Here is an 8,001-nt window from a genome sequence, read left to right as displayed (position 1 = left end):
TGAACAAGCAAGTGTCTGGGGAGTTCAAGGACGAAAGGCAGGAAAGTACGAAGGTGTAGTTTAGTAGAGTGGGAGGAGTTCTGGCCTTTGAAGCAGGAGGTCAAGTGCGACCTCTAACCTGGGTTCAAATCCTGAATTTACTAACGGTGTGATCATGAACAAGTAGTGGCACATCTCTGAGTCTCAATTTCTTTGGCTATAAAATAGAAATAATAGTGCTTGCTTCAGCAGCACATATACTAAAATTGGAAGGATACAGAGAAGATTAGCATGGCCCCTGCGCAAGGATGACACGCAAATTCGTGAAGCATTCTATAAAATAGAAATAATAATGCCTGCCTCACAGGGGTTTTGTAAGGTTCAAATGAGCCTTAAGGCAGTTTGTAACCCTTGAAAGCCATTTCAATGTCAGCTGTTGTTCCCGTTAAACAGAGTCTAAGACAGAAGCCAGATTATGGCAAAGCCCACCACAAAGTCCTCAATCTGAGCGTTCTTCGCCGGGTGTGTGCTGCGGATAGATTTCCTGTGAACTTGAAATAGGGAAAAAAACCAGCAACCATACATCTTTATTTTCACTAACCTTTGGCTTACTTTGCAACCCTCTGCATTTTATTTTATGCATTTAAAACCATGACTGAGGACAGACCCATGGGCTTTACCATTCTGATGGCTGGAGGGGGGGGGTGCAGGACACAAAGAAGGTGAAGAATGCTTGCAATAGCTGGTTAGTAAGAGGTGAAATCCAAGCTTGGCCAAAGCTGTTCAGCAGCCTGATAAGTGACCAAGCTCTGAGCTTGATCACGTCTCCTCATTAATTCTCTATGCTCGGGTACCCTTGAAGCACCAGTAGGTGTAAAGGCCATCCAGCTTCACATAAATGACCTTCAGTGACTGGCTCCCTAATTCTCCCTGGCTGTGGCTGACTCTAAGCAGCAGCTGGACAGGTATACTCTTCTACCTATTTACTGCCTTATGTATGTCATCTCACTGGATGCTCACAACAGTCTGTGAGATAAAGAGTCCTGACATCTCCATTTTCCAGATGAGTAGACTGAGGTTCAAAGAGGTAAATTGATTTGTCCCAGGTCACACAGGTAATATTGGGATTAGAGCCTGGGGTTTGAATCTCGATGTGAATCTCTACACTTCTCTTGACCATCTATGCGTCCTTGGGCAACACAGTTCTTTCTGGGTCTCATTTCCTCATCTATAAGATAAAGAGGTTGGACAAAATGATCTCTGGAGTTCTTCCTAGCTCTGAATCTATGAAGCTATGGTCATGGGAGCTAGGCCAAAGAATCTACTCTGTCTGGACTAGGGAAAGAGGCAGGGGGAAATCAATCAACCTATACTTGAGTTCAAATCTGGCCTCAGAAACTTCTAGCTGTCTGACTCTGGGCAAGTCACTTAACCCTGATTGCCTCAAAAAAAAGAGTATCAATAAAACATTTTAAAAGAAAAATGCAATATCTAGGCTTAAGAGATAGTTCCAAAAAAGAAAAAGAAAAAAAAGATGCTGACATAATGTGGAATGTAGCACACATAATGTCAAGAATAGAATAGGGACTGGACTCATGATTTCACTCATCTGGGAGCTCCCAGGCAGGGAAACAATCTCCTTCAACGCAGGTTAGCACCTTCTTCTGTGGGAGCATGCCAGCTCAAATCAATTTTCAGCATTAGGGGGCAGCTAGGTGGCACAGTCGATAGAGCACTGGCCCTGGATTCAGGAGGACCTGAGTTCAAATCCGACCTCAGACACTTGACACTAGCTGTGTGACCCTGGGAAAGTCACTTAACCCTCACTGCCCCACAAAAAGAAAATTTCAGCGTTAACACTGATGCCTCAAAAATCAGCAAATGCTACAAATCAGGGCTTGATTTATAGACTTAAGGAAACAATGAAGAAAATGTTAATAATGCAGATTAAACTTAAAAGTGTGTCTTACAGACCTGGTTGTTAAATATTACAAGCACATCCCAGCCTTTAAACCTTGCCCAGATCTCTGAGAGGACACTTGGCTTGTGCCGAGCCATACAGCTAGTTTGAACTTGTGTCTTCCTGGGTCCCAGGCTGACACTACCCACTATACCACACTGCTCCTGGTGTCCAGAATAAGGGAAGCAATAGTGCCCACTGTGCTCTGCCCTGCTCAGGCCATGGGTTCTGCACAGGAGCCACATTTTGGAAAGGCAAAGAGAAGAACACCTAGATGGGAACTCAAGAGAACCCAGGTCTAAGTCCCAGCTCTATCATTGATTTCCTAGGTGACCATGAGTGAGTCTGAGCCTCAGTTTCCCTCTCTGTAAAGTGAGGGTTTAGACTCAGTGGCCTCTCCTAGCCTGAGGTCTATGATCTGATATAATTAGACAGCTGCTGAGAACCCTCCTTGCAGTTAGATTCTCTGCTTCTGTGCACATTGCTTTCTGGTAAAATTACCGACCCAATCATCCAACCACCAATTTACAGATGTTTGAAAGAGTCTAAAGTGCTAAGCAGTCATCAGTCTGGGTCTGTAAAGAACAGATTCTGTCAGGCTGTCCTATGGCAGAGTGGTGGGAGAGAGAGATAAAATCAGTAGGAAAATTTGGTGTGTATCACCATAGCTTATATTTGTGGCTTGCAAAGCACTTCCATCCACGTGCTACTTCTTTCTTCTTCCTAAAAATCCCATGGGAGAAGTGATCTTGAAGCCAGGAAGACTTGGTGTCAAGTCCTACCTATTAGCTGAGTGACCCTGGGTAAGTCCTTAACTTCTCCCTGCTCTGGTGAAGAGGTTTTCCTCACATGGGAGTCCTCTATACCAGTGAATCAAGGGTCCAGTTCCTATCTTTTAGTACAAAGCCTCTTAAACTCTGGGTTGTGGTGGGGTTTTGTAACTGAATGTGGGGGTCGTGAAAAGTTTGGCAACAGTAAAAAATTAAGAAACTTTGTTATATACCTATAAAAATTTCTCAGGTGAAAATGGATAATGAGTGGAAAAAATTTAAGCAGCCCTGCTTTAGTCGAAGAGGAAACAGAAGCCTAGAGACGTTAAATGATTGGCTGAAGGTCACAGATTTAGTGAGTGCCCATGGGTGGAACTCAAGCCCAGGTCCACTGTTCTCAAGTCCAAGGCTCTTTTCCCTAGAATTTTTCAAAACTCTGACTCTGTTATATTCCAGATTCTGTATCTGCTATAGACTTGGCTTCCTAATTATGTTTTCCTTAAGATAATATTTGAATTCATTTGCATCCTCTGTGCACTTAATGGCTGGAGGAGGAGAGAGAAGGAGGTTGGGAAAGAGTGGGAGAATTGACTTTGGTGGGGAGGACCAAACCAGGCTGGGAGTGAAAGTAAACCATGGGATTCACCAAGCGGATTAATGCCTGAGACTTGACTCTACCTCTCTGCTTCTCATTTCCTTAGCCATCTTCCATCTTGCCTTTGGTTATCAATTTCTCAGGTCCTTTAATTATGCACCACCTCTTGTGTCAAATTATTCTTTTGATTTATCTATCTCATATGCTCTCTCTCTCTCTTTCATGGTTTTCTGTATTTCCCTGGGCATCCCGCCCTGAATCCTTCCTTCCTCAGATGCAGTTATTTCTCGAAGGTACTCAGATTTGTGGGCTTCCCTGTAATGGACCTGACTCTAGCCTCACTGCTCATTTAAATCTCCTAGTATGATTTATCCAACACTTAATACCATTGCCACATTTTGTTTTGTAGAGGCCTCTTTTCAGGAAGAGAGTGGAGGGAGGGGTGGTGTTGCCTCATAATCCCATGAAGGCAGTGGAGGACAGGGGAAAGAACATTGATGCTAAAGGCAGAGGATGGCACAAATCCTGGGTCTGACATTCATTCCCTGAGGAAACTTGAGCAAGTCACTTTCTCTCTTGGATTCTAAGCCTCAGTTTTCTTCGTTGTTATCAGTTGTGTGGAACTCTCTGTGACCCTATTTGGGGTTTTCTTGGCAGAGACACTGGAGTGGTTTGCTATTGGCTTCTCCAGCTCATCTTACTGATGAGAAAACTGAAGCAAACAGGGTTAAGTGACTTGCCCAGGGTCACACAGTTAGTGAGTGTCTGCGTTGAGATTTTTATTCATGAAGATAAGTCTTGTTAACTTCAAGTCCAGCACTCTATGCACTATGGCACCCCCTACCTGCCCACTTATATCAAGCTAAAATCCTCCTTTCTGTCCCTTTCTGATGATTGCTCTTAATTGTGTCCTCTGGGACCCAACAGTACAAGTCTATTCTCTCTACCACCCAACTACCATGTTCTTCCTAAGTCTTCTCTAATCTCAGTTTCTTCAACCAGTTCTTGTGTAACCAGGCCTGGAGCATCTTGTAAGTTGCAAAGAGGAGAGGACACTGAGCATTGATGCTCTCATCTAAGGGGTAGAATTGGTACCTGAGCTCATGGGGAGAGGGCTACGTGGGGTCTGACACATTCTTGGGGAGAGAAAAGTGCTAAAAGACTAGATGCTGCTCTAATGGAGGGGAAGCCAGCTTCTCAATGCATCCCTTCTGCTAGCCTCCCTGGAAGTGTTTGATACATTCCCCTTGGGTGAAGTTGGGGCTTCTCTCTGGATCTGAGCTGAGATTTAATCTTATTTCTGTCAAAGAACTCAGTCATTTTCATGTACTTTCTGGCATATCTGTAGAATCTCTCTGATTTCTGTTTATTATTGATGCTCCTTTAAATGGGTTTACTCACTATTACTGTTGGTGAAGGTCTTTTGTGTAACCAGTTTGCTGAAGGGGCTACACGTAAGCTGAAGCTTTCCCTCCCCCATAAGAATGAACAGGGAAGCAGTTTTTGTTTCAAACACCTAAAAATCATTGGAGGCAGCTAGGTGGTGCAGTGGATAAAGCACGGGCCCTGGATTCAGGAGGACCTGAGTTCAAACCTGGCCTCAGACACTTGACACTTACTAGCTGTGTGACCCTGGGCAAGTCACTTAACCCTTATTGCCCCACAAGAAAAATTCATACTCTGATACCAGAGATAATTGAGGAGGCAGAGAAATAGAATTCCAGCCTGATATCCCTCTAAGAGAGAAGTGAATAAGGGAGCAAGTGACCAGCCCCTGGTCTTCTCCTGCTCTCCTCAAGGCAGACGTTGCTGTCCCAAGGGAGAGCAGCAAAGACTGACTTCCTCTTCCCTGGCCTTCATCTTTTCCTGCCCCAGCCCCCACCTGTCTCCACTTAGGCCTGAATTCTCCCCTCACCCTAGTTTAAAACGTGGTGGAATAGAAGCCTCCTGCTTCAATTATCATCAGCCCGTCTGAGTCTTTTGTAAAACCTCCTTTGAGTCTCATAATGGCCAGAACAGACCGTGACCTAAGTGGAGGGTTTTACATTCTCCCTTTAAATTCCTTCTTATTAGATTCAACCCATTATTTGAGCGCTAAAAAAGATTCTTTGGGATCCCAGTTGTGCTTAGATGACAATGCTGGCTCTCTTTCCCAGCTTTGCACCATTTGCAAATGTGATTCGCATGCCAAATGGGAACAACTGCCCGGCCCCCATCCAGGGATCCGATGAAATGGCATTCATAAAAGGTCTTTGTAAACCAGAATGCGCTGTGTGAACACAAGGTGGATGGTCTCTGTCTAGGGGCGTATGCCCGTCCCCATGGAACTCCCAGGCTGGGTTAACACCTACCCTGGACAGCTCCCAGGTGGATGAAGTCATTCTACACAGACCAAGGGGAATTGGATGGAGCCCTCCTCAGAATCAGAAGGAAATGCTATATTTCAATTAGAGATTAGTGAAAAGGAAGATGTCGTGTTTGTTTTTCTCACTCAAGCTCACGTATCCTCTGAAGTGACCCCAGAAGAATCCGTGCAGTCAGTGAGGAAGGACTTTGTTAGTATTGGGGAGACAGGGTGAGATGAAGAGGCAGAAGAGGGTACAAATGGGGCTGAATGCCCTGCAGAAATTTCCAGCAAGGATGTTCCCACCTTGCTAGTTCTGCTCCGAGGTGCTGAAGTGACTGGCAGCTGTTCCTATACCTGGGTACTCAGAAAAGCCAGAAGATGAGATCGGGGCTGGTCCCTATGGGATCCTGAGAACATCTGGTGAGAGTAAGTTGGTCCAGATGGGCAGAGGTGCTGCTGTTCCAGACTCCGCCCCCCCACCACAGGGTGGGCATCAGGGCTGGAGGAGTAAGAGATCATGAAAGCTGTGGTCAGGTCCATCCTAGTGAGGCCGAGCTGAATGTGAGCTCACCTCCCAGGCCGAGACAGGGGTGCCCATAGAACCCTGCGTGATTTTAAACCGGGGAGAATGGAGGCAAGTTCATCTTTATCCAGAAGTGTGGAAACCATCCTTGCTCCAATGTGACAGAACATGAAGCAGTAGTGGATCGAGAACTGACCTTAGCATCAGAAGACCCCGGTTCAAGTCTTACCTTGGACTCGTACACACGGATCAACCATAAGTGAGATATTTCCTTTCTCAGGAAGCCAGGAAAATCTGTAGGGCTGTGAGTTATTGATCAGTATTAGTGAAGGAAGTTTCCAGTCAGTCAATAAGCATTTATCAGACACTTATTGTTTGCCCGGACCTGTGTTAAGCAATGAGGACTCAAAGAAAGGTAAAAACACCCCCTGGCCTCAAGGGGATGACACTCCTGTGGGGGAGATGACATGTACCTATATAGGTCTAGAATTGAAAAAGTCTGATATTTAACTGTCATGTTAAAGTTTATAAAGTTCTTTACAGAGATTAGATTATTTGGCATCTCCCACCCTTCTTTCCCAAGGTGAAGGTCCCAAAGGTGTAAACTACTGCATATTCTATTGGGTCAGACTCAGGTAATATGTTGCTATTTGTGATGGACTTATTTTTAGTTTTTTTTTTTTTTACAAGATCTGGTTTGCTAAGTAGGGGAAGGGGAGAGGTAGATTTGGAAATGAAGGGGATATAAAAGTAAGAAAATTTTTTAAAATAAATTATATCGTTTGATCTTCACAACAAGCCCATGATGTCAGCCCTACAGGTATGATTATACTGATTGTGAGAGAAAAAAAAATCATCTCGAGGAAGTCACCTGACTTGCCATAGTCACAGCCAGTGTCAAGGCAGGATTAGAACTTACGACTTTACTGACTCCAAGTCTAGAGTCTTCCCCTATGACTAGATAGCTCTCAGCCAAGATTCTCCTCAAATCACATCAATCAATCATTCACTTAGCAAACACCTGCCATGTAGCAGTCACTGTGCTAAGTCCTGGGAATTCCCCCCCCAAAAAAAGCAAAGAACATTTATGTTGTCCAGTAGTTCTCAGCATGCTATAGCAGACAGAGCTCTGGGTCTGGAGTCAAGAGGACCTGAGTTCAAATCCTGATTCAGATGCTTCCTAACTCTGTGATCCTGGGCAACTCATTTAACCTGTCTGGGCCTCAATTTCCTCATCTGTAAAAACAAACAGATTGGATTCTGTGACCTCTAAGGGCCCTAACAATGATGCTATGACCTCTCTGGGCCTCAGTTTCCACATCTGTAAAATGAGGGGGAGGGCAGCTAGGTGGCACAGTGGATAAAGCACCAGCCCTGGATTCAGGAGAACCTGAGTTCCAGTCCAGCCTCAGACACTTGACACTTACTAGCTGTGTGACCCTGGGCAAGTCACTTAACCCCCATTGCCCCGCAAAAATCAAACAAACAACAACAACAACAACAACAAAACGAGGGGGTGGGATTCTACAGCTTTGGATACAGGATCCTTTGACCCTGTGATGTACAGCTAGCTATAAGCAGCCAAAGATGGCTCCCTGTAAGGACTTTAATTAGCAAGGATATCTACAACTAAATGTTCCCAAACCCCACCTCAGAGTGTCCTCTCATTGTGAAAATCCTCCAGCTTGAAAGACTGGGGATCATTCAATGGGCCCCCTGGCCCGAGAGAAACTGAGAATGCATTCACTCATCAAACCCTGGCTCCCTCCCTGGGGCACACTCTGGTGCCCGACTTCCATGGAAGCCCCAGCCCTGGACTGATCTCAC

The 8,001-nt window shown here is 45.1% G+C and overlaps 1 non-coding gene across 1 annotated transcript; it reads left to right on the top strand.

Annotated features, from left to right (window-relative positions):
• The first annotated feature begins 215 nt into the window (after positions 1 to 215).
• LOC122730303 lies at positions 216 to 322 on the top strand. Its single transcript, XR_006353488.1, has one exon. It is a non-coding gene; the product is annotated as a U6 spliceosomal RNA (small nuclear RNA).
• The last annotated feature ends 7,679 nt before the right edge of the window (positions 323 to 8,001 follow it).

The sequence above is a fragment of the Dromiciops gliroides genome, chromosome 5 (genome assembly GCF_019393635.1).
Source record: "Dromiciops gliroides isolate mDroGli1 chromosome 5, mDroGli1.pri, whole genome shotgun sequence".
In the NCBI taxonomy this organism is placed as follows: domain Eukaryota; kingdom Metazoa; phylum Chordata; class Mammalia; order Microbiotheria; family Microbiotheriidae; genus Dromiciops; species Dromiciops gliroides.
The sequence above is the reverse complement of the archived record's forward strand: the minus strand, read 5'-3'. Positions and strand labels throughout refer to the sequence as shown.